The sequence below is a fragment of the Pimephales promelas genome, chromosome 11 (genome assembly GCF_988280905.1).
Source record: "Pimephales promelas chromosome 11, fPimPro1.hap1.1, whole genome shotgun sequence".
NCBI classification, from domain to species: Eukaryota; Metazoa; Chordata; class Actinopteri; order Cypriniformes; family Leuciscidae; genus Pimephales; species Pimephales promelas.
The window spans coordinates 25,277,112-25,305,074 of record NC_142779.1 but is presented as its reverse complement, the minus strand read 5'-3'; the positions used below and the strand labels follow the sequence as shown (position 1 = coordinate 25,305,074).

At 39.3% G+C, this 27,963-nt stretch overlaps 1 protein-coding gene and 1 long non-coding RNA gene across 3 annotated transcripts in view; both read left to right on the top strand.

Annotated features, from left to right (window-relative positions):
• pcdh15a (protocadherin-related 15a) overlaps positions 1-27,963 on the top strand; it is a 409,861-nt gene that overhangs the window by 189,297 nt on the left and 192,601 nt on the right. The window lies entirely within an intron of this gene.
• Positions 1,756-4,095, top strand: LOC120486117 (uncharacterized). The gene is made up of 2 exons (XR_005624112.2): positions 1,756-2,833; positions 3,641-4,095. It is a non-coding gene; the product is annotated as an uncharacterized LOC120486117 (long non-coding RNA).

Genomic DNA, 27,963 nt, shown 5'->3' with positions numbered 1-27,963 from the left:
GGAACTTTTAAATCGCTTACTTAAAACCGAAAGTCAAAATACAGATATCCGCACAAGACATTAATGTTGTGGAGTAGAGCAAGCATTTTAAATAAATTCCTATTAAGTAGGATTGAACTAAACAGAATGAACGTTCACTCTGTTCTGCTGGTTCCTCGCTGTTGGCGCGCACAGTTATGAATGCTTGTGCAGCCATGAGTTTTAGTTTAATTTTAAAATTAGCGCAATTTCGGGATTTGTATTATTTGAATTTATTTTTAAAAAACACAATGTTGAGTTTTATTGTAACACTGTTTAATCGCGCCCACGGTTATATTTTGTATATTATATATAATTATAATGTATTTCTGTATAAAATAATACTACAATAAAAAACACATTTGTGACCGACCTGATCCAGCAAAATTAGTCACAGTGACCCAAATTTAAAAATTGAGATTTTGATATTAATGGAAAGAGGACACTGTAAGCTTTCAAATGATACCTTGGTCATACCTTGAATGGTTGTAACGATATACAGATTTGAATTCTGGTCGTCTGCCCTTTTTTTTCCAATTGAAAACCTAAGAAAATCGCTTTTAAAGTTTTTTTGCCCGTTTTTTTTTTTTTTTTTTTTTGATATCTTTCAAAATCCATAGCATTTTAAGGGATAAACTATTTATTTTATATAGCTTAATTTGACCAAATAGATTAACATATATAAATGCAATTTAACGAGGCTGAAACTCAACTTATTTTTTAATTTTTTTGAAATAAATAATTAAAAAGTCACTTTTACAAAAATGTTCTAAAATCAGAAAGATTAAAGAGGAGTCAGAGAGAAATTCAGTTTTCATACGGATTAGCCCACATAAGCAGAGAGCAGTCTGTTTTCTTTCATTTTGAATGGTTGTGTTTAAAAGTAGACATTTCAATATATATGTCTGTGAGGATACCTTATACGCTGACTTTCGGTTCATGAGACAAGCTTCAGTTCACGTGCCGCGCGTCTCCGCGTTGTGATTAGGCCTAGCCTATTGTCTGCAATTTATTTCTTATTATTTAATCCTAGTAATTGGTTGATGAAACATTGATTTAAATTTAGATAATTATTTTAAAACGAAATTTACTTTAAATAAAGGCTTTGTGCTTGCATGTTTAAGCTATGTGAAAGTTTTAGTGCTGCTTCCAGAGAACGGTCACGTTCGGATTGTTTTTCCTCATAAATGCGAACACGGAAAATAAAATAAAGATTTTATGTTCTGGAGAGAGTCAACCCTTCTTCATCGGGTGAGTATTACTTTTGGTTTGTGCAGTGTGGTTCACATAGGCCAATTTATTAAAATATTTAATTATCTGGGAATTGGATCTCCTCCATAATGCTGAAATTGCCCAATTTTTAAAAAAAAAATAGTAATAATTTAAGTTTTGTGGTGTAAGTCTACGTATTTTATAATGTTAACTTCAAATAATACTAATAGTAATTTAAAGATGTTGTAGCTAGCATTGGGTCTGGACGTGAAGGATAACTTCGGGAGTTGAAGGGACGTGTCGGTGTCGTGATTCTGTCTTCTCACACCGCGACACAGGTTCGTGGATCTGAGTGTCGCGATCGTTACAGCCTTACATAGGCTATATTCTTCTTGCAGATAAATATACTCACGCAGTTTAGGTTAGAAGCCTCCAGTGAGTTCAACGTTTCAGGGGATACCCGGGAAATGCTCAGAGGTGACGAGGGGAGTTGAGAAGAGCAATGTTTATTTCAGCGAATTTAACCAGTTAACCTTCGGGCAACCGACGGCGCTCTGAAGCCCTCCCCCCCCCACTAGTTTAATGTTTATGAATGGATTTAACATGAAAGAAGATCATTAATCTTGGCAAACTAAATATAATTTTAAAGGTCTAAGCCTCGGGCATCGATGTCAGTGCACTGTTTTTCGATGGAAAGCTTATAACAAATGTATTTCTTGCATTTAGGTAAGCAGTACACATAAAAACGCACGTAAACAAAAACGGAGTACTCACCATTATTTTGTAATAACGAGCCAGACACGCATCCACTGTTAAAAATTCCAGATTGAATGGAAAGCTGAGGGTCCACTGAATAACATCCCATAGAGCATTTTTTGTCCAAAGAAAAAATAATGTTGTAATATCCATGGTTATTCCTTTGTTTACATCGCGTTTCTTCAGGGTGAATATCATGCGGTTTTGTTATGCAATAAAATAGTCCATAGAAAACAGACTCCCGGTAGCAGACCCTTATATGGGTGTGTTGCTTAGAGTGTAATGAACAAATTACGACCGCGCACACACACACAAATACAAAGATAAGCGATATCTAGTTCAAAATATGCAAACACTGCAGTCCGTTTTTTTGACGTCATGATATGCACATCATATCATTCTGTCTTTACAACGAAAGCTAATAAAAGAAACGACATGATATGACTGGTAAAACATGTAGCCAACCAGTGCACGATTCCAACGATGCCCGGGAAGTTTGAATTTCTCACACGAACATATGTTTTTATTTGCTCTCCGTCCGGTAGAGGAGCTAAACTTCAGGCTCTGCAGAGCCACACCCACCGCCGTCATGTTTTGACAGCCTGCAGTGCTATAGCTAAGAGCTAAGATAACAAGCTAAGAGGTAGCTAGTCAACAAACATCTGTTCGTGCAGACATGCAGACTGTCATAAAATGATTTGTCAAAAGAAGTATTTTTCTGCTGAAGTAGTTATTCGAGATCACTCGAAGATGGATTATGTCGACATTGATGAGAAGATGAGTGATGAGAAGATCGTGACGACGGTGATAATTATGCTTGAGGGCGGAAAAGATTATCCAATTTTCGGTGAGTTGCTTTATACATAACTTATGTAACATGCACACATTATACGTATGTGTGTCTGTGTGTGTGTGTGTGTGGGTGGGTGAGAGAGAGAGAGAGAGAGAGAGAGAGAGAGAGTGTGTGTTTGGTTTCCAGTTGTTTCATACGGAAAATGCATTGTGTAAAGTTGTGTCTGAAAAGATTATGCTACTTTATATGCATTTATTTATTTGTATATATGTATTTATATGCTTTGGACGGTTATGCAGTTGTTTGCCGTTTTTTTCTGGCACATGTGGTGTGCTATCTGAAGGATGGAGGGGCTGGACACCTGTGCAATATACATTTTTTCCTAGCACACATACTGTATATTTTTACAGTCTAATATACATAATATTTATAGTACAAATGCAAATATTTGTACTGTAAATATGATGTATGTTGTACTGTAAATGTATATGTTGTATGTATATATATATATATATATTGTTTTTTTTTTGTTTTTTTGTTTTTTGCAGAAATTGGTGGGAAGAATTGCAGAAAATATGTGCTATATAGGAAGGAGTTGTATGCTTTCAAAATGCCACATTCCTGTCTGATGGCCGGCCATCAGTGTGACTGTTGGTTCTTTGTCTGGTCATCCATATGAATGCTGTCTATATCACTGGCCATTGATTGTTGATTGAATGGATGAGCTTTAGTACGAATGCTGTGTAAACGACTGCCCATCAGTTTGATTGTTGAATGAATGGCCAGCTATATAGAAACTAAACAGAATTATTTACTTGACATGCAGTGCTAATTATCTTTCCATTCTTTCCCATGCAACAGCCATCAAGTTGAATCTTCAGATGATGAATGGCATCCAAGCACCAGCCAGAGATGCAAGCTCTCAGTTTCTTCACTATTCTTCACTTTTTCCATCCTTTTCAGAACATTGCAATTGTCAAGAGGATGGTGGCATCAAAAGCTAGGAATGGACTAAAGCAATATATGAAGGCCAAGCCAACAAAGTACAGTATTTATATCACTTGTATTTTCTATTGCAAAGAACCTCAGTTATTTATTTTTTATATTTCATAATATTTTACTTATGTATTTTACATATATATTTTTTTGTTCTGTTGTGCAAATAAATCACTTGCATAAAGTCTAATGGTTGTGTGTATTATTTTATAATTGCATTATTTTATGAATTGACTGAAATAGCTTGCAGTGCCCTGCATAACATTTGGTCATTAGGTTGCTTTTTGATGTATCCAAGGAGGTTTCTTGGTACCTGGACATAGTCTTGGAAAAAATATTGTAGTAATCTCATTTTTCATAATATCTTCCTCAAATTTGAAATATAAACTGATGAGACTTATGTCTTTCAATCAATTACCTAACTGGATTCCTACAGGTTTGTTTTCATTTATTTTTACATGAAATTGTAAAATATTACATGCAGTATAAATTACCTTCAAGACACTTTAAATTCTATAACTTTTTGTCTGTGTAAGTTTTTTCAACTTTAACAGTTGGGTAATACACTCTAAAGTGTCTTCTTTTTAAACATGTCTAAATTGTGCATGTAGTGCAAATAGTTGAGCAACTGCAAATATTTTAGTTTGGGCATGTTATTTCTGGGGATGTGCCTCAGGCAGGGGGAGGGAGAAAGGGAACTGACATAGTCTTGGAAAAAAGTTTGCAGGAACCCCATTGTTCATTATATCTTCCTCAAATTTGAAATATAAACTGATGAGACTTGTGGCTTTCAATCCTTTATCTATCTGAATTACTCCAGGTCTATTTTTATATATTTGTACATGAAATACTAAAACATTTTTGTGGCGCACATTATTTTTGAGGCACTTTTAACTTTTATAACTTTTTTTCTGTTTGAGCATTATCAAATCTGATTGATTGTTAGTAGAGTCCCAACTGTCTTCTTTCCAAAGATACCTTAATTGTGCCTGTGGTACACTGTTCTCAGGAGCTGTATTTATTGTTATCCAGGCATGTCATTTTCAGCTGTGAGCCCCCTTGTGGAGCTGAAGGTTAACAGGTTAAAGCTTTGACAACTTTAATCGTTATTTAAATACCTTTACTCAATTATCTCGACTACGAAACCCTGTGAGATTATTTTTGAATGTCTGTTCTTTGAAATTAGCAAAAAAAACCTTTTTTTTTTTTTTTTTTTTGTTATTTCATGGTTTTTCCACATAATCGGCCCATATCTTAAAATGGAAGGTTGCAACTTCCGACTCATTTCGCCAGAGCGGGTCACATTTGATTTTTATTTTTTAAACAATGTAATGTGTAACCTAAAAATAAACAGATTATTTGATAAATGGTATATTTAAATCTGCATATTGTAGCCTAATATCTGCAGGGCAGCCTAGTCTTAATAAATGTATGCTTCATTTTTCATTAGTAAATTTGATCAATAAATTCAATAATTTAGAATAATAAGACACTATAGGGCTGTTACCCTAGGTAAGGCTGATCAAATTAAATCGGTTACACAATAATGTTACGAGATTGGTTTAACAGGAGTCAATTAAAAATCGCTGTAAAGAACGATACTTTTAAACATAACCCTAAATCACCATAAGGTGTCGCCAGATGACCGTCTTAATGAACGAGTCATGGATTCAAAATGCTGAATCATTCAGTAATGAGAAAACACATTGCTTTGAGATGCGCGATGGGTCGCTGTGATCTTTGTTTAACTATTTTCTCTGCTGAAACAGAAAAAAGTCAATATTGCATCTAAAAAGTCAATATTGCATATAAAATGTAAGTGACTTGACTTGTGTGTGTGACTATGTTTGTTGTAGTGATAAGAGTTGCACCCTTGTTAAAGTTTAAGGCCTTGTGTTTTTGGATATATATCTTTCTTTCTTCTTTTTTCTTTTTTTACAAAATATGCATATAACCCATATATTTTAGATTTATTATTTGCTTTAAATTAAATTAAGATTGTATTTTTGGTAATTGAACCTGAATGAATTTAAAAATGAATGTGCTATATTTCAGATCATATATTTGTTTTTCTTAAAATTTGAACTAACTTTATTCTCAGCTGAATTATAAATATTTTATTTCTGTATGAATTAAAAACACATTTGATTTTTCTTTTTTAATCAATGTAGAATGTGTAACTGAAATATAAACAGATTAGGGCTCTGTTCGAGGACAAGTAACTAAAACCAATGCGACATGATGAATGTTTGTTTCCCAAACCATCTCAGAGTAACAGCTTACTTTTCTTTCTTACTATATTCTTTCTTACTATAAACTGTGCTGTAGAGCTTGCATCAGTCAAAGCAGGGTTACATTTTGCATGTCGTGCACAATAAACCTAAAGGCACCAGGGTGGCGGTGCCACCGGCTTCATATATATATGTATATATACAGTATATATATATATATATATATATATAGCTGTGATCTGCGATGAAGGGCCAAAGCCAGTGGCATGGCCACCCTGGTGCTTTTAGGTAACTAAGGAACCGGGGTTGCGGTGCCACCGGCTTGGGCCCTTCATCGCTGCTCGCAGCTATATTTTTCTTTTATTTTTCTAACGACTATTCGGGCACTTTTGGGGCCCTTAACATGCTCGAAAACTCTTGAAACTTTGCACACGGGTCAGAACCCGCGGCCATCAGAGCCGGGCTGAAGCTGGTACCTGGGCGTGGCAGGGCGGCTCGTCAGCGCCCCCTGGAACGGGGTCCGAACACTTGGTCCATAACTCAAACACGCTTGTATGTAATAATATGAAACTCGGTACACATGTTGCTCTCATCGTTTCATCTATACCTCGCGCTCTTACTTTTTACCCCAGCCCAACAGGAAGTCGGCTATTGAGGTTTGTTTGTAAAACACTCGCAATGGAATGTTAAATACTCCTCCTAGAGCTTTGATCCAAGTTCGACGAAACTCAGTCAGCGTGAAGTCAAGACATTGAGGATGAAAGTTTGCGAGGGGATTTTTGATATCTCGAACGGTTTGTCCGTGGCGAGGAAACGAAACTATGGCGAGAAACGTGAAACAGGAAGTGTGTTATAACTTCAGCATTCATTAACTGATCTTGATGAAACTTCAGCAGTGTGTTCGCTGTAAGAGGACGATCACATGGATGTGACTATTGTGAGTCAAAGTTATAGTGCCACCAACTGGCAGCAGGAAGTGTGTCACTTTCAAAATGCTTTGAAATCACCCTTTTATTTTTACCCGATTTGCTTCAAACTTCATCTGAATAATGTAAACATACGATAGATGTAGACCTGTGAATGGATTCTTGATATCTTTTAAACTGTTGCCGTGGCAACGCATCAAACTTTACCATTCTTATAGGATGCTTTTGAGACCCTTAGCATGCTTCAAATTGCATGAAACTCGACAGACACATCACATTTATTAGCCAGTAGACATGTGCAAAGTTTCAGAAACGGGCGTGGTGAGGGCTCAGTAGCGCCACCTTTTGACAAAAGTGGGGTTGTTAGTTTTATCTACAGTTACAAAAATCGGTATGTATATTGTACTCCTCGAGCCGGACAACTTTCTAATTGACACTCATTAGCTAGGACCCACAGAAAGTCAGATATGTTTGTTTGAATGTAGAGAAAATCTCAGAATTTTGCCAGTGTCTCAGTGTCCCTCTGTGTGAGTGAGAGGAGGGGCGCCTGTCAGGTTAATTTTAACCCTTTATTTGCTGTGTGCGACTTCTCTGGCATTTTCGGGGGCCTTAACATCCTCGAAAACTCTTGAAACTTTGCACACGGGTCAGAACCCATGGCCATCAGGGCCGGGCTGAAGCTGGTAACCGGGCGTGGCAGGGCGGCTCGACAGCGCCCCCTGGACTGGGATTCGAACATTTGTCCATAAATCAAACACACTTGCATGAATTAATATGAAACTCGGTACAATTATAGATCACATCAGGCCAAACAACTTTCGTGCTCTAAGTTTTATGACAGTTCAAATGGAAGTTATTTATGAATTATGAATTATGGGTTGTTTGAATAATTGTCCTAGGAGAAATACATCAAATCACAATGCATGTGTTTACCAATCACAACCAAACTCGGTGTGCATGAAGTCAAGACATTGAGGATGCTCAATTCCGGACGGATTTTTGATATCTCGAACGGTCTGGCCGTGGCGAGGAAATGAATTTTATGACTAAAAAAGGACACATAAAGTGTGTTATAACTTTGCTCAATTTACCTACAGTTACAAAACTTACCACGTATATTGTTCTCGTCAAGCCGATCAACTTTCTAATCAACAGTAATAAGCTCAGACCAAAAGAAAGTCAGATATTGCAGTTTGGATGTGTATCTTGTCTCTATCAGTGTCTGTGTGGGGAAGAGGGAGGGGGGGGGGGGGTTGCTGGTGTCTGCATTTATTTGTGTGTGTGTGTGTGTGTGTGTGTGTGTGTGTGTGTGTGTGTGTGTGTGTGTGTGTTTGGCTGACTGTAGATTTTTTCTGCAAGTCCTTATCTTTTTGCATAACAATTTTGTATTTTTTTAAATGACAAAATATGCATATAACCCTAATCTTTTAAATGTATAGCTTGGTTTAAATAAAAGTAAGATAAATTGGTAAACTACAAATTGGTAATTGAAGCTGAATGATTTTAAAATTAATGTGCTATATTTCAATACATTTGCTTTCCTTAATATTGTAAAACACTAACCTCATTTATATGTGTGTGTGTGTGTGTGTGTGTGTTTGTATGTATATATATTTTGCAAAGCCCTCACTGATGCAAGCTCTTCTGCACACTTCTCTTCGACAGTCAATGCGGGGGTTAAGTTTTTGCACGTCGTGCAGAATAACCCTCTTTATATATATATATATATATATATATATATATATATGAAGAGTTCAGATGCAAAAGCCTCTAAATGCCATTTGAAATTTTCTTCTTTAATGATGATTGTTTTTTAACAAACTAGTATATTTAAGTTCAGTAATTTCACTTAAATGGCAATGATAATTACCTATTAATTGTTATTTAAGTGAAATTACTGAACTTAAATATACAAATTTGATAAAAATCATCATTAAAGAAGAAAATTTCAAATGGCATTTAGAGGCTTTTGCATCTGAACTCTTCATATATATATATATATATATATATACACTTAAAAAGCGGGGGTTAAGTTTTTGCACGTCGTGAAGAATAACACTAAAGGCACCATATATATACTTAAAAGTGGGGTTGTTAGTTTTATCTACAGTTACAAAAATCGGTATATACATTGTACTCCTCAAGCCGTACAACTTTCTAATACATAGTCTTTAACTCGGACCAAGAGGAAGACAGATATTTTGGTTTGAATATGGTGAGCCTCTCTCTGAGCCTACGTCCCTCTATGGCAAGCCCTTTTAACATTTAAAAGCTAAGTTTGCCTTTCCGGAATTAACATTGTAGATATCAACAACGTCTTTCTGTCTAGTCGTAATTACACTTTGGATAGTTTGTATTATCATTTAAGATATCTGTAACATAATTGTGACTAGTCGAAATGACAGAGTATGGCAAGCCGTTTTAACATTTAATCATGAAAGGGCCAAAGCCTTCGGCACCGCCACCCGGGTGCCTTTAGGTAACTAAAGGAACCGGGGTTGCGGTGCCTCCGGCTTGGGCCCGCCATCGCTGCTCGCAGCTATATTTATTATTATTATTTATACGACTATTTGGGCACTTTTGGGGCCCTTAACATGCTCAAAAACTCTTGAAACTTTGCACACGGGTCAGAATCCGCGGCCATCAGGGCCGGGCTGAAGATGGTACCCGGGCGTGGCAGGGGGGCTAGACAGCGCCCCCTGGAACGGGGTCCGAAAACTTGGTCCATAAATCAAACACGCTTGCATGTAATAATATGAAACTCGGTGCACATGTTGATCTCATCGTTCATATATACCTCAAACTATTACTTTTTACCCCAGCCCAACAGGAAGTCGGTTATTTAGGGTTGTTCATAAAACACTCGCAATGGAATTTGAAGTACTACTCCTAGAGAATTCAAACACACGGCACGAAACTCGGTCAGCAAGAAGTCAAGGCATTGAGGATGAAAGTTTGCGAGGGGATTTTTGATATCTCGAACGGTTTGGCCGTGGCGAGGAAACGAAATTATGGCGAGAAACGTGAAACAGGAAGTGTGTTATAACTTCAGCATACATTAACTGATCTTGATGAAACTTCAGCAGTATGTTCGCTGTAAGAGGACGATCACATGGATGTGACTATTGTGAGTCAAAGTTATAGCGCCACCAACTGGCAGCAGGAAGTGTGTCACTTTCAAAATGCTTTGAAATCACCCTCTTATTTTTACCCGATTTGCTTCAAACTTAATCTGTATAATGTAAATACATAGCAGATGAAGACCTGTGAATGGATTCTTGATATCTTTGATACTGTTGCCGTGGCAACGCATCAAACTTTAAAATTCTTTTTTTTGATGATTTTGAGACTCTTAGCGCCTTTTGGGGCCCTTAACGGGTTTGAAAACTCTTGAAACTTTGCACACAGGTCAGATCCCACAGCCATCAGAGCCGGGCTGAAGATGGTACCTGGGTGTGGCAGGGGGGCTAGACAGCGCCCCCTGGAACGGGGTCCGAACACTTGGTCCATAAATCAAACATGCTTGAATGTAATAATATGAAACTCGGTACACATGTTGATCTCATCGTTTTATCTATACCTCACACTCTTACTTTTTACCCCAGCCCAACAGGAAGTCGGCTATTGAGGTTTGTTTGTAAAACGCTCGCAATGGAATGTGCAATACTCCTCCTAGAGAATTCAAACACACGGCACGAAACTCGGTCAGCATGAAGTCAAGGCATTGAGGATGAAAGTTTGCGAGGGGATTTTTGATATCTCGAACGGTTAGGCCGTGGCGAGGAAACGAAATTATGGCGAGAAACGTGAAACAGGAAGTGTGTTATAACTTCAGCATACATTAACTGATCTTGATGAAACTTCAGCAGTGTGTTCGCTGTAAGAGGACGATCACATGGATGTGACTATTGTGAGTCAAAGTTATAGCGCCACCAACTGGCAGCAGGAAGTGTGTCACTTTCAAAATGCTTTGAAATCACCCTTTTATTTTTACCCGATTTGCTTCAAACTTAATCTGTATAATGTAAATATACGGCAGATGTAGACCTGTGAATGGATTCTTGATATCTTTTAAACTGTTGCCGTGGCAACGCATCAAACTTTACCATTCTTTTAGGATGCTTTTGAGACCCTTAGCATGCTTCAAATCGCATGAAACTCGACAGACACATCACATTTATTAGCCAGTAGACATGTGCAAAGTTTCAGAAACGGGCGTGGTGAGGGCTCAGTAGCACCACCTTTTGACAAAAGTGGGGTTGTTAGTTTTAACTAGAGTTACAAAAATCGGTATGTATATTGTACTCCTCGAGCCGGACAACTTTCTAATTGACACTCATTAGCTAGGACCCACAGAAAGTCAGATATCTTAGTTTGAATGTAGAGAAAATCTTAGAATTTTGCCAGTCTCTCAGTGTCTCTCTGTGTGAGTGAGAGGAGGGGCGCCTGTCAGGTTAATTTTAACCCTTTATTTGCTGTGTGCGACTTCTGTGGCATTTTCGGGGGCCTTAACATCCTCTAAAACTCTTGAAACTTTGCACACGGGTCAGAACCCATGGCCATCAGGGCCGGGCTGAAGCTGGTCATCGGGCGTGGCAGGGCGGCTCGACAGCGCCCCCTGGACTGGGATTAGAACATTTGTCCATAAATCAAACACACTTGCGTGAATTAATATGAAACTCGGTACAATTATAGATCACATCAGGCCAAACAACTTTCGTGCTCTAAGTTTTACGACAATTAAAATGGAAGTTGAGAATTATGGGTTGTTTGAATAGTTGTCCTAGGAGAAATGCATCAAATTACAACGCATATGTTTACCAATCACAACCAAACTCGGTGTGCAAGAAGTCAAGACATTGAGGATGAAAGTTTGTGAGGGGATTTTTGATATCTCAAACGGTTTGGCCGTGGCGAGGAAACGAAATTTATGGCGAGAAACGTGAAACAGGAAGTGTGTTATAACTTCAGCATACATTAATATATCTTGATGAAACTTCATCAGTGTGTTCGCTGTAAGAGGACGATCACATGGATGTGACTATTTCGAGTCAAAGTTATAGCGCCACCAGCTGGCAGCAGGAAGTGTGTCACTTTCAAAATGCTTTGAAATCAACCTCTTATTTTTACCCGATTTGCTTCAAACTTCATCTGTATAATGTAAATACATGGCAGATGAAGACCTGTGAATGGATTCTTGATATCTTTGATAATGTTGCCGTGGCAACGCATCAAACTTTAAAATTCTTTTTTTTTTTGGATGATTTTGAGACTCTTAATGGCTTTTGAGGCCCTTAACGGGTTTGAAAACTCTTGAAACTTTGCACACAGGTCATATCCCACAGCCATCAGGCCCGGGCTGAAGATGGTACCTAGGCGTGGCAGGGGGGCTAGACAGCGCCCCCTGGAACGGGGTCCGAAAACTTGGTCCATAAATCAAACATGCTTGCATGTAATAATATGAATGAAAAACTTCATCTGTATAATGATGAAAAACAGATGAAAAACCTCATCTGTATAATGTAAACATACGGTAGATGTAGACCTGTGAAGGGATTCTTGATATCTTTTAAACTGTTGCCGTGGCAAAGCTTTAAACTTTGAAATTATTTTAGGATGCTTTTGAGACTCTTAGCATGCTTGAAATTGCATGAAACTCAACAGACACATCACATTTATTAGCCAGTAGACATGTGCAAAGTTTCAGAAACGGGCATGGTGCAGGGACTAAATAGCGCCACCTTTTGACAAAAGTGGGGTTGTTATTTTTATCTACAGTTACAAAAATCGTTATATACATTGTACTCCTCAAGCCAGACAACTTTCTAATTCATAGTCATTAGCTCAGACCAAGAGGAAGTCAGATATTTTGGTTTGAATATGGTGAGACTCTCTCTGAGCCTACGTCCGTGTATGGCAAGCCCTTTTAACATTTAAAAGCTAAGTTTGCCTATCCGGAAATTAACATTGTAGATATCAACAATGTCTTTCTGTCTAGTCGTAATTACATTTTGGATAGTTTGTATTATTATTTAAGATATCTGTAACATAATTGTGACTAGTCAAAATGACAGACTATGGCAAGCCGTTTTAACATTTAATCATGAAAGGGCCAAAGCCTTCGGCACCGCCACCCCGGTGCCTTTAGGTAACTAAAGGAGCCGGGGTTGCGGTGCCACCGGCTTGGGCCCGCCATCGCTGCTCGCAGCTATATTTTTTTTTTTTTTTTTTCTTTTATTTTTCTAACGACTATTCGGGCACTTTTGGGGCCCTTAACATGCTCAAAAACTCTTGAAACTTTGCACACGGGTCAGAACCCGCGGCCATCAGGGCCGGGCTGAAGATGGTACCCGGGCGTGGCAGGGGGGCTCGACAGCGCCCCCTGGAACGGGGTCCGAACACTTGGTCCATAACTCAAACACGCTTGTATATAATATTATGAAACCCGGTACACATGTTGATCTCATCGTTTCATCTATACCTCGCGCTTTTACTTTTTACCCCAGCCCAACAGGAAGTCGGCTATTTAGGGTTGTTCGTAAAACACTCGCAATGGAATTTTAAATACTCCTCCTAGAGCTCTGATCCAAATTCGATGAAATTCGGTCAGCGTGAAGTCAAGACATTGAAGATGAAAGTTTGCGAGGGGATTTTTGCTATCTCGAACGGTTTGTCCGTGGCGAGGAAACAAAATTATGGCGAGAAACGTGAAACAGAAAGTGTGTAATAACTTCAGCATACATCAACCGATCTTGATGAAACTTCAGCAGTGTGTTCGCTGTAAGAGGACGATCACATGGATGTGACTATTGTGAGTCAAAGTTATAGCGCCACCAACTGGCAGCAGGAAGTGTGTCATTTTCAAAATGTTTTGAAATCACCCTCTAATTTTTACTCGATTTGCTTCAAACTTAATCTGTAAACTGCAAATACACAGCAGATGAAGACCTGTGAATGGATTCTTGATATCTTTAAAACTGTTGCCGTGGCAACGCATCAAACTTTACCATTATTTTAGGATGCTTTTGAGACTCTTAGCATGCTTTAAATTGCATGAAACTCGACAGACACATCACATTTTTTAGCCAGTAGACATGTGCAAAGTTTCAGAAACGGGCGTGGTGAGGGCTCAGTAGCGCCACCTTTTGACAAAAGTGGGGTTGTTAGTTTTATCTACAGTTACAAAAATCGGTATGTATATTGTACTCCTCGAGCCGGACAACTTTCTAATTGACACTCATTAGCTAGGACCCACAGAAAGTCAGATATCTTTGTTTGAATGTAGAGAAAATCTCAGAATTTTGCCAGTCTCTCAGTGTCCCTCTGTGTGAGTGAGAGGAGGGGCGCCTGTCAGGTTAATTTTAACCCTTTATTTGCTGTGTGCGACTTCTCTGGCATTTTTGGGGGCCTTAACATCCTCGAAAACTCTTGAAACTTTGCACACGGGTCAGAACCCATGGCCATCAGGGCCGGGCTGAAGCTGGTAACCGGGCGTGGCAGGGCGGCTCGACAGCGCCCCCTGGACTGGGATTCGAACATTTGTCCATAAATCAAACACACTTGCATGAATTAATATGAAACTCGGTACAATTATAGATCACATCAGGCCAAACAACTTTCGTGCTCTAAGTTTTATGACAGTTCAAATGGAAGTTATTTATGAATTATGAATTATGGGTTGTTTGAATAATTGTCCTAGGAGAAATACATCAAATTACAACGCATGTGTTTACCAATCACAACCAAACTCGGTGTGCATGAAGTCAAGACATTGAGGATGCTCAATTCCGGACGGATTTTTGATATCTCGAACGGTCTGGCCGTGGCGAGGAAATGAATTTTATGACTAAAAAAGGACACATAAAGTGTGTTATAACTTTGCTCATTTTACCTACAGTTACAAAACTTACCACGTATATTGTTCTCATCAAGCCGATCAACTTTCCAATTTAAAGTCATTCGCTCTGAGCAACAGAAAGTCAGATATTGTAGTTTGAATGGATTTAATTCCCCTGCGATTCTCTCTCTCTCTCTCTCTCTCTCTCTCTCTCTCTCTCTCTCTCTCTCTCTGAGTGTGTGTGTGTGGGTGGGTGGGTGGGTGTGTGTGTCTGTGTGGGGAGGGGAGGGCTGTTGTCTGTGTTTGTGTGTGTGTGTGTGTGTGGCTGGCTGCGATTTTTCCTACAAGTCCTTGTCTCTAAGTCCTTGTCTTTTTGCATAACAATTTTGCATAACAATATTTTTAAATGACAAAATAGGCATATAACCCCCATCTTTTAAATGTATAGTTTGCTTTAAATAAAAGTAAGATTGTATTTGTAATTGAAGTTGAATGAATTAAAAATTCATGTGCTATATTTCAATATATTTGTTTTCCTTAAGATTTTAAAACACTAACTTCATTCTTATCTGAATTACAAATATTTGTTTCTGTATAAAATAATACTCTGACTAAAAACACATTTGATGTTTTTTTTTTGTATTTTTATTTACATGTATTTGTGTGTGTGTGTGTGTGTGTGTGTGTGTGTGTGTGTGTGTATAAAGTGCAGGGTTTTTTTTAGATAAAGTAGAATTTCTATAACTATGTGTTGAACTAATACATCACTCTTGTGTGTGTTAAACACAATCTACTTAATACAGACAACTTCATTATAAAGATAAATAACAAATCCAAAAAATATATGATTATAATCTATGACAAAAAAGCCATTAAAAACTATATTAATGGAAAATACACATTGCTCTTTGTATTGTTGTAAAATATTCATGAAAAACAAGATAACAAAAATCAAAAAGATAAATTATTTTAGATATAGCCATGTTTTAAATGTATAGCAGAGATGTTAATTGAGGCAGCAACATACAAACTTTCTAGAACAACATGGACCTGGATAGCTGGTTTTTATGGAGGACAGGGAAGAGTAAGAGGGTGCAAATCAAACAGCTCATTCTCAGACTACACAGCAAACAGCTTTATTTTTCAGTGCTTTGTTTGAGGTTTTTAGTGCTCTGTCCTATCTATTATCAACATATAATAGATGGAACAGAACAAGAAAGGCAATTAATAATCTGTCATTGCGTCACTGCATTATGATATGAAAGGCTCAGTACAGTGTGGCACAAAACGCTTATGCGCATCCCGAGTGGAGAATGATGCGCTTAAAGCCACATGGAGTTACAGCGCACAGCGCATCGAGTCCGCATTGATGCAAGCTCTACAATACACTTCTTTTTGATAGTCAAAGCGGGGGTTACGTTTTCACACGTCGTACAGAATAACCCCAAAGGCACCAAGGTGGCGGTGCCACCGGCTTTATATTAAATATAAATATAGCTGTGAGCAGCGATAAAGGGCCAAAGCCGGCGGTACCACCATCCCGGTGCCTTTGGGTAACTAAAGGCATCGGGGTTGTGGTGCCACCGGCTTGGGCCCGCAATCGCTGCTCGCAGCTATATTTAGGGCCCAAGCCCTGAAAGGGCGAAGGCCCTATTGTTTTCCTTAGGATTATTCTTTTCTATTATTATTATTATTATTATTAGGGCCCAAGCCCTGAAAGGGCGAAGGCCCTATTGTTTTCCTTAGGATTATTCTTTTCTATTATTATTATTATTATTATTATTATTATTTTTCTTACGACTATTCGGGCACTTTTGGGGCCCTTAACATGCTCGAAAACTCTTGAAACTTTGCACACGGGTCAGAACCCGCGGCCATCAGAGCCGGGCTGAAGATGGTACCCGGGCGTGGCAGGGGGGCTCGTCAGCGCCCCCTGGAACGGGGTCCGAACACTTGGTCCATAACTCAAACACGCTTGCATGTAATAATATGAAACTCGGTACGCATGTTGATCTCATCGTTTCATCTATACCTCGCGCTTTTACTTTTTACCCCAGCCCAACAGGAAGTCGGCTATTGAGGTTTGTTTGTAAAACGCTCGCAATGTTATTTGAAATACTCCTCCTAGAGCTTTGATCCAAATTCGACGATACTCGGTCAGCGTAAAGTGAAGACATTGAGGATGAAAGCTTGTGTGGGGATTTTTGATATCTCGAACGGTTTGGCCGTGGCGAGGAAACGAAATCATGGCGAGAAACGTGAAACAGGAAGTTTGTTATAACTTCAGCATACATTAACTGATCTTGATGAAACTTCAGCAGTATGTTCGCTGTAAGAGGACGATCACATGGATGTGACTATTGTGAGTCAAAGTTATAGCGCCACCAACTGGCAGCAGGAAGTGTGTCACTTTCAAAATGCTTTGATATCACCCTTTTATTTTTACCCGATTTGCTTCAAACTTCATATGTATAATGTAAACATACGGCAGATGTAGACCTGTGAATGGATTCTTGATATCTTTGAAACTGTTGCCGTGGCGACACATCAAACTTTACCCTTCTTTTAGGATGCTTTTAGGATGCTTTTGAGACCCTTAGCATGCTTCAAAATGCATGAAACTCGACAGACACATCACATTTATTAGCCAGTAGACACGTGCAATGTTTCAGAAACGGGCGTGGTGAGGGCTCAGTAGCGCCACCTTTTGACAAAAGTAGGGTTGTTAGTTTTATCTACAGTTACAAAAATCGGTATGTATATTGTACTCCTCGAGCCGGACAACTTTCTAATTGACACTCATTAGCTAGGACCCACAGAAAGTCAGATATGTTTGTTTGAATGTGGTCTTGCTTAATATGAGCCTACATCTCTGTCTTTGCCTGTCTGTGTATGTGTGTGTGTTTGTAGGGGGAGGGGTCTTAACCATTTCACTCCTGTGTGTATGGCCTGCATAAAAAATAAATGCCTTAAGCCTGGTATTTTTTTTAATAAGTTTTTTATTTTTTATAAGTAAAGGCATATAACCAGTTTAATTGTAGTGCATTAATAGTTTTATAGGTTTATTAATTAAATTAACTTGGTCCATAAACTTGATCTGAAAATTTGGTCCATAAATCAAACACACTTGCATGTAATAATATGACTTGAGTGTTAATCACATCATGTTTTCAGTTTGAATATAAAATATATAAATTATGTAAAAAAAATAAAGTTGATCCAGCTGGAGCGCAGGCTGAGAATAGCGCTGTCATGACTGGATCACGAGATCATCAGTCATGCCCTCTCATACCTTACGCGCACACCACGCCCACTTACATCAGATCACATCAACATGTCAGCCGGAGGGATAACGAGGGTCGTCGTCGCTTTTGGATTCAAGAATTTCTTACAACAAGATGGCAAAAGAACAGCGCTTTGCAAGACATGCAACGTTAAGATCGCGGACAGTCAGATGACAACCTCCAATTTCGTCGGTCATTTGAAGAGCCATTCTGCCCACTGTGCCCAGTAAGTGCTTGTCAATTTGTTAATGTTATCTGGTTAGCTCGTTCGTAGTTAGCTAGCTAATGTAAGTTAAAGGAGAACTCCGGCGCAAAATTACACATTGTTACCTAGTCAACCGTTATCTGAGATTTGTTTTCATGACTGCCGAATGTAAATAGTTTTATCTATAAAAACAGTTTAGCCTATAAGTGACGTCCGACATTCTGCATATTGTGTTATTTTGTTAAGCCCCACTAAAGGCATAAAAAACTGTAAAGCACAATCAAGTTTTCACACTATATTCCAAGACTTCTAAAGTCATTCAATAGCTTAATGTGTGGTAAAATTAATATTTTAGTCTCTAAGTTAAAGTTAACGGAAAGTCATCTCGCCTCAGTCATTCTCCATGCATCAGCATTAGCGCGTCGCGTTCGGTTGCGACAGTAACACGACGACACTCTCTTCAAGATCAATGTTCCCAATATTATACTTTATTTGTAGATAAGGCATAAAGGTCTATGATTTGCATAAAATGACTATCTTGCTGGAGTGGAGTTTATTGCCCTTTAGAATACACTAAGCATTAGTGCTGCACGATTAATTATATCGCAGTCGTAATAGCGATCTCAAACCTATGCAATTATATAACGCAAAATGCCGCGATTTTATATGAAATAAACAAAGTAGGGCTATTAGCGCAGCATCTCTTCTTTTTTGTCATCCTTTGACTAGTGTTACAAGATCCCCCTCTTATTGGTTCAAATGCCTTTTCGCATTTTGCACGACAAGAAGTGAAAAGCTGCCTGTGAGTGCCCTAGATTAGAATAGATGAGACTCGCATAATGCGCATGCACTGACCGTGTGCCAGCCCAGAATAAACAGTTCTCTTTCGAGCTTGAACGAACAATAGCACACACAATTATGCCAAAATGTGATTTTGTCTAGTATCTTCATAACATAAGAAAAGTCTATGGATGAAAAGAGTTGTGCTATGAGGCGCGTGTGAGATCCGCGTCTCGGCAACGGGTGCTCTTAAAGGGCCAGCAGCGAATAAAGCGTTCTTTCAGTAAAGTTAAAAGAACAAAGGGAAATTAGAAAATTACTCACTGATCTTGAGTAAAGAACTTTTGTAGCTTTAATAAGGATTATTATATATATAATTTATGATTCAGGCAGCGCAGACTGTTTGATAACTTTATTCAATTTCTGTACCTGTTAAGACAGGAAGGGCACAGGTAAATATGTTTTTTATTATGGGTTTATGTGGGGATTGTTTGAAGTTCACTTAATTTAAAAGCTGTTATATATTTTTTTTAAGCGTAATATTTTTTTAAAAAGTTGATGGCTTTCAATTGATGGAATCACTGTAATGTTGGTTTGGTTGATGGTTTATTGATCATTATAGGTGTTATCAATCATTTATTGTTGTTGTTGTTTTTAGTTTGAGTTGAGAAATAAACATTAATCTGTGTGTGCATTTTACTTTAGAACCAAGCAAGTTGGACTCATGAAACCATTTTATTATATCGGAGTCGCAAATCGCAATTGCAATATTGGCTCAATAATGGCAATATGACATTTTCCCAAATCGTGCAGCCCTACTAAGCATAGATTATAGATACCATCCCTTCGCTATGTTCTTTTCAATGTGAAGCGTTGCGTGCTGTGACTTGGTGTTGCTTCAAGTGCATCATTCTGCACACGGGATGCGCATGATTGCTTATAATACTTTGGGGAGACAAGGGGGCGTGGCCTAAGGGAATAGCACTCGTGATGTTAAGTGATGTTACCCCGCCATCGCTGATACAACCTTTAGCAGTCATGTTTTTGCTTCTTGAGAGAGAGAGAAAGTGTGTGTGTGTGTGTGTGTGTGTGAGCAATGGCGGTTCTAGGCGGGGGCCTGGGGGGGCCAGTGCCCCTGCGACAACAAGCTTGGACCCCCTTGTGGCCCCCTAAATGTGGAGTCAGTGTGAAATATTTTTTTATAGTGTGTCACGCATTGAGCATGACAGTCACTCGTTTCAGTCTTTTGTCTCACACTCCCGTCACACATTGTATTTCTCATGCGGAAAAACTATTAATAATATATTTAATATACGCAATTTCTCTGGCCGCGCCGCTCTCACGTGAGAATCAAGCGCGTCTCGCCTGGAGTTCAGCAGTCGACCCTGCTACGCATCAGCCAATCAAAAAAAGAGAAGTGCTACTACATTGGTTGTTAGTTTTATCTACAGTTACAAAAATCGGTATATACATTGTACTCCTCAAGCCGTACAACTTTCTAATACATAGTCATTAGCTCGGACCAAGAGGAAGTCAGATATTTTGGTCTGAATATGGTGAGCCTCTCTCTGAGCCTACGTCCCTGTATGGCAAGCCCTTTTAACATTTAAAAGCTAAGTTTGCCTGTCCGGAATTAACATTGTAGATATCAACAACGTCTTTCTGTCTAGTCGTTACACTTTGGATAGTTTGTATTATCATTTAAGATATCTGTAACATAATTGTGACTAGTCGAAATGACAGAGTATGGCAAGCCGCTTTAACATTTAATCATGAAAGGGCCAAAGCCTTCGGCACCGCCACCCGGGTGCCTTTAGGTAACTAAAGGAACCGGGGTTGCGGTGCCTCCGGCTTGGGCCCGCCATCGCTGCTCGCAGCTATATTTATTATTATTATTATTTTTCTTACGACTATTCGGGCACTTTTGGGGCCCTTAACATGCTCGAAAACTCTTGAAACTTTGCACACGGGTCAGAACCCGCGGCCATCAGAGCCGGGCTGAAGATGGTACCCGGGCGTGGCAGGGGGGCTCGTCAGCGCCCCCTGGAATGGGGTCCGAACACTTGGTCCATAACTCAAACACGCTTGCATGTAATAATATGAAACTCGGTACGCATGTTGATCTCATCGTTTCATCTATACCTCGCGCTTTTACTTTTTACCCCAGCCCAACAGGAAGTCGGCTATTGAGGTTTGTTTGTAAAACGCTCGCAATGTTATTTGAAATACTCCTCCTAGAGCTTTGATCCAAATTCGACGATACTCGGTCAGCGTAAAGTGAAGACATTGAGGATGAAAGCTTGTGTGGGGATTTTTGATATCTCGAACGGTTTGGCCGTGGCGAGGAAACGAAATCATGGCGAGAAACGTGAAACAGGAAGTTTGTTATAACTTCAGCATACATTAACTGATCTTGATGAAACTTCAGCAGTATGTTCGCTGTAAGAGGACGATCACATGGATGTGACTATTGTGAGTCAAAGTTATAGCGCCACCAACTGGCAGCAGGAAGTGTGTCACTTTCAAAATGCTTTGATATCACCCTTTTATTTTTACCCGATTTGCTTCAAACTTCATATGTATAATGTAAACATACGGCAGATGTAGACCTGTGAATGGATTCTTGATATCTTTGAAACTGTTGCCGTGGCGACGCATCAAACTTTACCCTTCTTTTAGGATGCTTTTAGGATGCTTTTGAGACCCTTAGCATGCTTCAAAATGCATGAAACTCAACAGACACATCACATTTATTAGCCAGTAGACACGTGCAATGTTTCAGAAACGGGCGTGGTGAGGGCTCAGTAGCGCCACCTTTTGACAAAAGTAGGGTTGTTAGTTTTATCTACAGTTACAAAAATCGGTATGTATATTGTACTCCTCGAGCCGGACAACTTTCTAATTGACACTCATTAGCTAGGACCCACAGAAAGTCAGATATGTTTGTTTGAATGTGGTCTTGCTTAATCTGAGCCTACATCTCTGTCTTTGCCTGTCTGTGTATGTGTGTGTGTTTGTAGGGGGAGGGGTCTTAACCATTTCACTCCTGTGTGTATGGCCTGCATAAAAAATAAATGCCTTAAGCCTGGTATTTTTTTAAATAAGTTTTTTTATTTTTTATAAGTAAAGGCATATAACCAGTTTAATTGTAGTGCATTAATAGTTTTATATAATTAGTTTATTAATTAAATTAACTTGGTCCATAAACTTGATCTGAAAATTTGGTCCATAAATCAAACACACTTGCATGTAATAATATGACTTGAGTGTTAATCACATCATGTTTTCAGTTTGAATATAAAATATATAAATTATGTAAAAAAAATAAAGTTGATCCAGCTGGAGCGCAGGCTGAGAATAGCGCTGTCATGACTGGATCACGAGATCATCAGTCATGCCCTCTCATACCTTACGCGCACACCACGCCCACTTACATCAGATCACATCAACATGTCAGCCGGAGGGATAACGAGGGTCGTCGTCGCTTTTGGATTCAAGAATTTCTTACAACAAGATGGCAAAAGAACAGCGCTTTGCAAGACATGCAACGTTAAGATCGCGGACAGTCAGATGACAACCTCCAATTTCGTCCGTCATTTGAAGAGCCATTCTGCCCACTGTGCCCAGTAAGTGCTTGTCAATTTGTTAATGTTATCTGGTTAGCTCGTTCGTAGTTAGCTAGCTAATGTAAGTTAAAGGAGAACTCCGGCGCAAAATTACACATTGTTACCTAGTCAACCGTTATCTGAGATTTGTTTTCATGACTGCCGAATGTAAATAGTTTTATCTATAAAAACAGTTTAGCCTATAAGTGACGTCCGACATTCTGCATATTGTGTTATTTTGTTAAGCCCCACTAAAGGCATAAAAAACTGTAAAGCACAATCAAGTTTTCACACTATATTCCAAGACTTCTAAAGTCATTCAATAGCTTAATGTGTGGTAAAATTAATATTTTAGTCTCTAAGTTAAAGTTAACGGAAAGTCATCTCGCCTCAGTCATTCTCCATGCATCAGCATTAGCGCGTCGCGTTCGGTTGCGACAGTAACACGACGACACTCTCTTCAAGATCAATGTTCCCAATATTATACTTTATTTGTAGATAAGGCATAAAGGTCTATGATTTGCATAAAATGACTATCTTGCTGGAGTGGAGTTTATTGCCCTTTAGAATACACTAAGCATTAGTGCTGCACGATTAATTATATCGCAGTCGTAATAGCGATCTCAAACCTATGCAATTATATAACGCAAAATGCCGCGATTTTATATGAAATAAACAAAGTAGGGCTATTAGCGCAGCATCTCTTCTTTTTTGTCATCCTTTGACTAGTGTTACAAGATCCCCCTCTTATTGGTTCAAATGCCTTTTCGCATTTTGCACGACAAGAAGTGAAAAGCTGCCTGTGAGTGCCCTAGATTAGAATAGATGAGACTCGCATAATGCGCATGCACTGACCGTGTGCCAGCCCAGAATAAACAGTTCTCTTTCGAGCTTGAACGAACAATAGCACACACAATTATGCCAAAATGTGGTTTTGTCTAGTATCTTCATAACATAAAAGTCTATGGATGAAAAGAGTTGTGCTATGAGGCGCGTGTGAGATCCGCGTCTCGGCAACGGGTGCTCTTAAAGGGCCAGCAGCGAATAAAGCGTTCTTTCAGTAAAGTTAAAAGAACAAAGGGAAATTAGAAAATTACTCACTGATCTTGAGTAAAGAACTTTTGTAGCTTTAATAAGGATTATTATATATATAATTTATGATTCAGGCAGCGCAGACTGTTTGATAACTTTATTCAATTTCTGTACCTGTTAAGACAGGAAGGGCACAGGTAAATATGTTTTTTATTATGGGTTTATGTGGGGATTGTTTGAAGTTCACTTAATTTAAAAGCTGTTATATATATTTTTTAAGCGTAATAATTTTTTAAAAAGTTGATGGCTTTCAATTGATGGAATCACTGTAATGTTGGTTTGGTTGATGGTTTATTGATCATTATAGGTGTTATCAATCATTTATTGTTGTTGTTGTTTTTAGTTTGAGTTGAGAAATAAACATTAATCTGTGTGTGCATTTTACTTTAGAACCAAGCAAGTTGGACTCATGAAACCATTTTATTATATCGGAGTCGCAAATCGCAATTGCAATATTGGCTCAATAATGGCAATATGACATTTTCCCAAATCGTGCAGCCCTACTAAGCATAGATTATAGATACCATCCCTTCGCTATGTTCTTTTCAATGTGAAGCGTTGCGTGCTGTGACTTGGTGTTGCTTCAAGTGCATCATTCTGCACACGGGATACGCATGATTGCTTATAATACTTTGGGGAGACAAGGGGGCGTGGCCTAAGGGAATAGCACTCGTGATGTTAAGTGATGTTACCCCGCCATCGCTGATACAACCTTTAGCAGTCATGTTTTTGCTTCTTGAGAGAGAGAGAAAGTGTGTGTGTGTGTGTGTGTGTGAGCAATGGCGGTTCTAGGCGGGGGCCTGGGGGGGCCAGTGCCCCTGCGACAACAAGCTTGGACCCCCTTGTGGCCCCCTAAATGTGGAGTCAGTGTGAAATATTTTTTTATAGTGTGTCACGCATTGAGCATGACAGTCACTCGTTTCAGTCTTTTGTCTCACACTCCCGTCACACATTGTATTTCTCATGCGGAAAAACTATTAATAATATATTTAATATACGCAATTTCTCTGGCCGCGCCGCTCTCACGTGAGAATCAAGCGCGTCTCGCCTGGAGTTCAGCAGTCGACCCTGCTACGCATCAGCCAATCAAAAAAAGAGAAGTGCTACTACATTGGTTGTTAGTTTTATCTACAGTTACAAAAATCGGTATATACATTGTACTCCTCAAGCCGTACAACTTTCTAATACATAGTCATTAGCTCGGACCAAGAGGAAGTCAGATATTTTGGTCTGAATATGGTGAGCCTCTCTCTGAGCCTACGTCCCTGTATGGCAAGCCCTTTTAACATTTAAAAGCTAAGTTTGCCTGTCCGGAATTAACATTGTAGATATCAACAACATCTTTCTGTCTAGTCGTTACACTTTGGATAGTTTGTATTATCATTTAAGATATCTGTAACATAATTGTGACTAGTCGAAATGACAGAGTATGGCAAGCCGCTTTAACATTTAATCATGAAAGGGCCAAAGCCTTCGGCACCGCCACCCGGGTGCCTTTAGGTAACTAAAGGAACCGGGGTTGCGGTGCCTCCGGCTTGGGCCCGCCATCGCTGCTCGCAGCTATATTTATTATTATTATTTATACGACTATTTGGGCACTTTTGGGGCCCTTAACATGCTCAAAAACTCTTGAAACTTTGCACACGGGTCAGAATCCGCGGCCATCAGGGCCGGGCTGAAGATGGTACCCGGGCGTGGCAGGGGGGCTAGACAGCGCCCCCTGGAACGGGGTCCGAAAACTTGGTCCATAAATCAAACACGCTTGCATGTAATAATATGAAACTCGGTGCACATATAGATCTCATCGTTCATATATACCTCAAACTATTACTTTTTACCCCAGCCCAACAGGAAGTCGGTTATTTAGGGTTGTTCATAAAACACTCGCAATGGAATTTGAAGTACTCCTCCTAGAGAATTCAAACACACGGCACGAAACTCGGTCAGCATGAAGTCAAGGCATTGAGGATGAAAGTTTGCGAGGGGATTTTTGATATCTCGAACGGTTTGGCCGTGGCGAGGAAACGAAATTATGGCGAGAATCATGAAACAGGAAGTGTGTCAGAACTTCAGCATACATTAACTGATCTTGATGAAACTTCAGCAGTTTGTTTGCTGTAAGAGGACGATCACATGGATGTGAATATTGTGAGTCAAAGTTATAGCGCCACCAACTGGCAGCAGGAAGTGTGTCACTTTCAAAATGCTTTGAAATCACCCTCTTATTTTTACCCGATTTGCTTCAAACTTAATCTGTATAATGTAAATACATAGCAGATGAAGACCTGTGAATGGATTCTTGATATCTTTGATACTGTTGCCGTGGCAACGCATCAAACTTTAAAATTCTTTTTTTTGATGATTTTGAGACTCTTAGCGGCTTTTGGGGCCCTTAACGGGTTTGAAAACTCTTGAAACTTTGCACACAGGTCAGATCCCACAGCCATCAGAGCCGGGCTGAAGATGGTACCTGGGTGTGGCAGGGGGGCTAGACAGCGCCCCCTGGAACGGGGTCCGAACACTTGGTCCATAAATCAAACACGCTTGAATGTAATAATATGAAACTCGGTACACATGTTGATCTCATCGTTTCATCTATACCTCACACTCTTACTTTTTACCCCAGCCCAACAGGAAGTCGGCTATTGAGGTTTGTTTGTAAAACGCTCGCAATGGAATGTGCAATACTCCTCCTAGAGAATTCAAACACACGGCAGGAAACTCGGTCAGCATGAAGTCAAGGCATTGAGGATGAAAGTTTGCGAGGGGATTTTTGATATCTCGAACGGTTTGGCCGTGGCGAGGAAACGAAATTATGGCGAGAAACGTGAAACAGGAAGTGTGTTATAACTTCAGCATACATTAACTGATCTTGATGCAACTTCAGCAGTGTGTTCGCTGTAAGAGGACAATCACATGGATGTGACTATTGTGAGTCAAAGTTATAGCGCCACCAACTGGCAGCAGGAAGTGTGTCACTTTCAAAATGCTTTGAAATCACCCTTTTATTTTTACCCGATTTGCTTCAAACTTAATCTGTATAATGTAAATATACGGCAGATGTAGACCTGTGAATGGATTCTTGATATCTTTTAAACTGTTGCCGTGGCAACGCATCAAACTTTACCATTCTTTTAGGATGCTTTTGAGACCCTTAGCATGCTTCAAATCGCATGAAACTCGACAGACACATCACATTTATTAGCCAGTAGACATGTGCAAAGTTTCAGAAACGGGCGTGGTGAGGGCTCAGTAGCACCACCTTTTGACAAAAGTGGGGTTGTTAGTTTTAACTAGAGTTACAAAAATCGGTATGTATATTGTACTCCTCGAGCCGGACAACTTTCTAATTGACACTCATTAGCTAGGACCCACAGAAAGTCAGATATCTTTGTTTGAATGTAGAGAAAATCTTAGAATTTTGCCAGTCTCTCAGTGTCTCTCTGTGTGAGTGAGAGGAGGGGCGCCTGTCAGGTTAATTTTAACCCTTTATTTGCTGTGTGCGACTTCTCTGGCATTTTCGGGGGCCTTAACATCCTCTAAAACTCTTGAAACTTTGCACACGGGTCAGAACCCATGGCCATCAGGGCCGGGCTGAAGCTGGTCATCGGGCGTGGCAGGGCGGCTCGACAGCGCCCCCTGGACTGGGATTCGAACATTTGTCCATAAATCAAACACACTTGCGTGAATTAATATGAAACTCGGTACAATTATAGATCACATCAGGCCAAACAACTTTCGTGCTCTAAGTTTTACGACAATTAAAATGGAAGTTGAGAATTATGGGTTGTTTGAATAGTTGTCCTAGGAGAAATACATCAAATTACAACGCATGTGTTTACCAATCACAACCAAACTCGGTGTGCAAGAAGTCAAGACATTGAGGATAAAAGTTTGTGAGGGGATTTTTGATATCTCAAACGGTTTGGCCGTGGCAAGGAAACGAAATTATGGCGAGAAACGTGAAACAGGAAGTGTGTTATAACTTCAGCATACATTAACATATCTTGATGAAACTTCATCAGTGTGTTCGCTGTAAGAGGACGATCACATGGATGTGACTATTTCGAGTCAAAGTTATAGCGCCACCAACTGGCAGCAGGAAGTGTGTCACTTTCAAAATGCTTTGAAATCAACCTCTTATTTTTACCTGATTTGCTTCAAACTTCATCTGTATAATGTAAATACATGGCAGATGAAGACCTGTGAATGGATTCTTGATATCTTT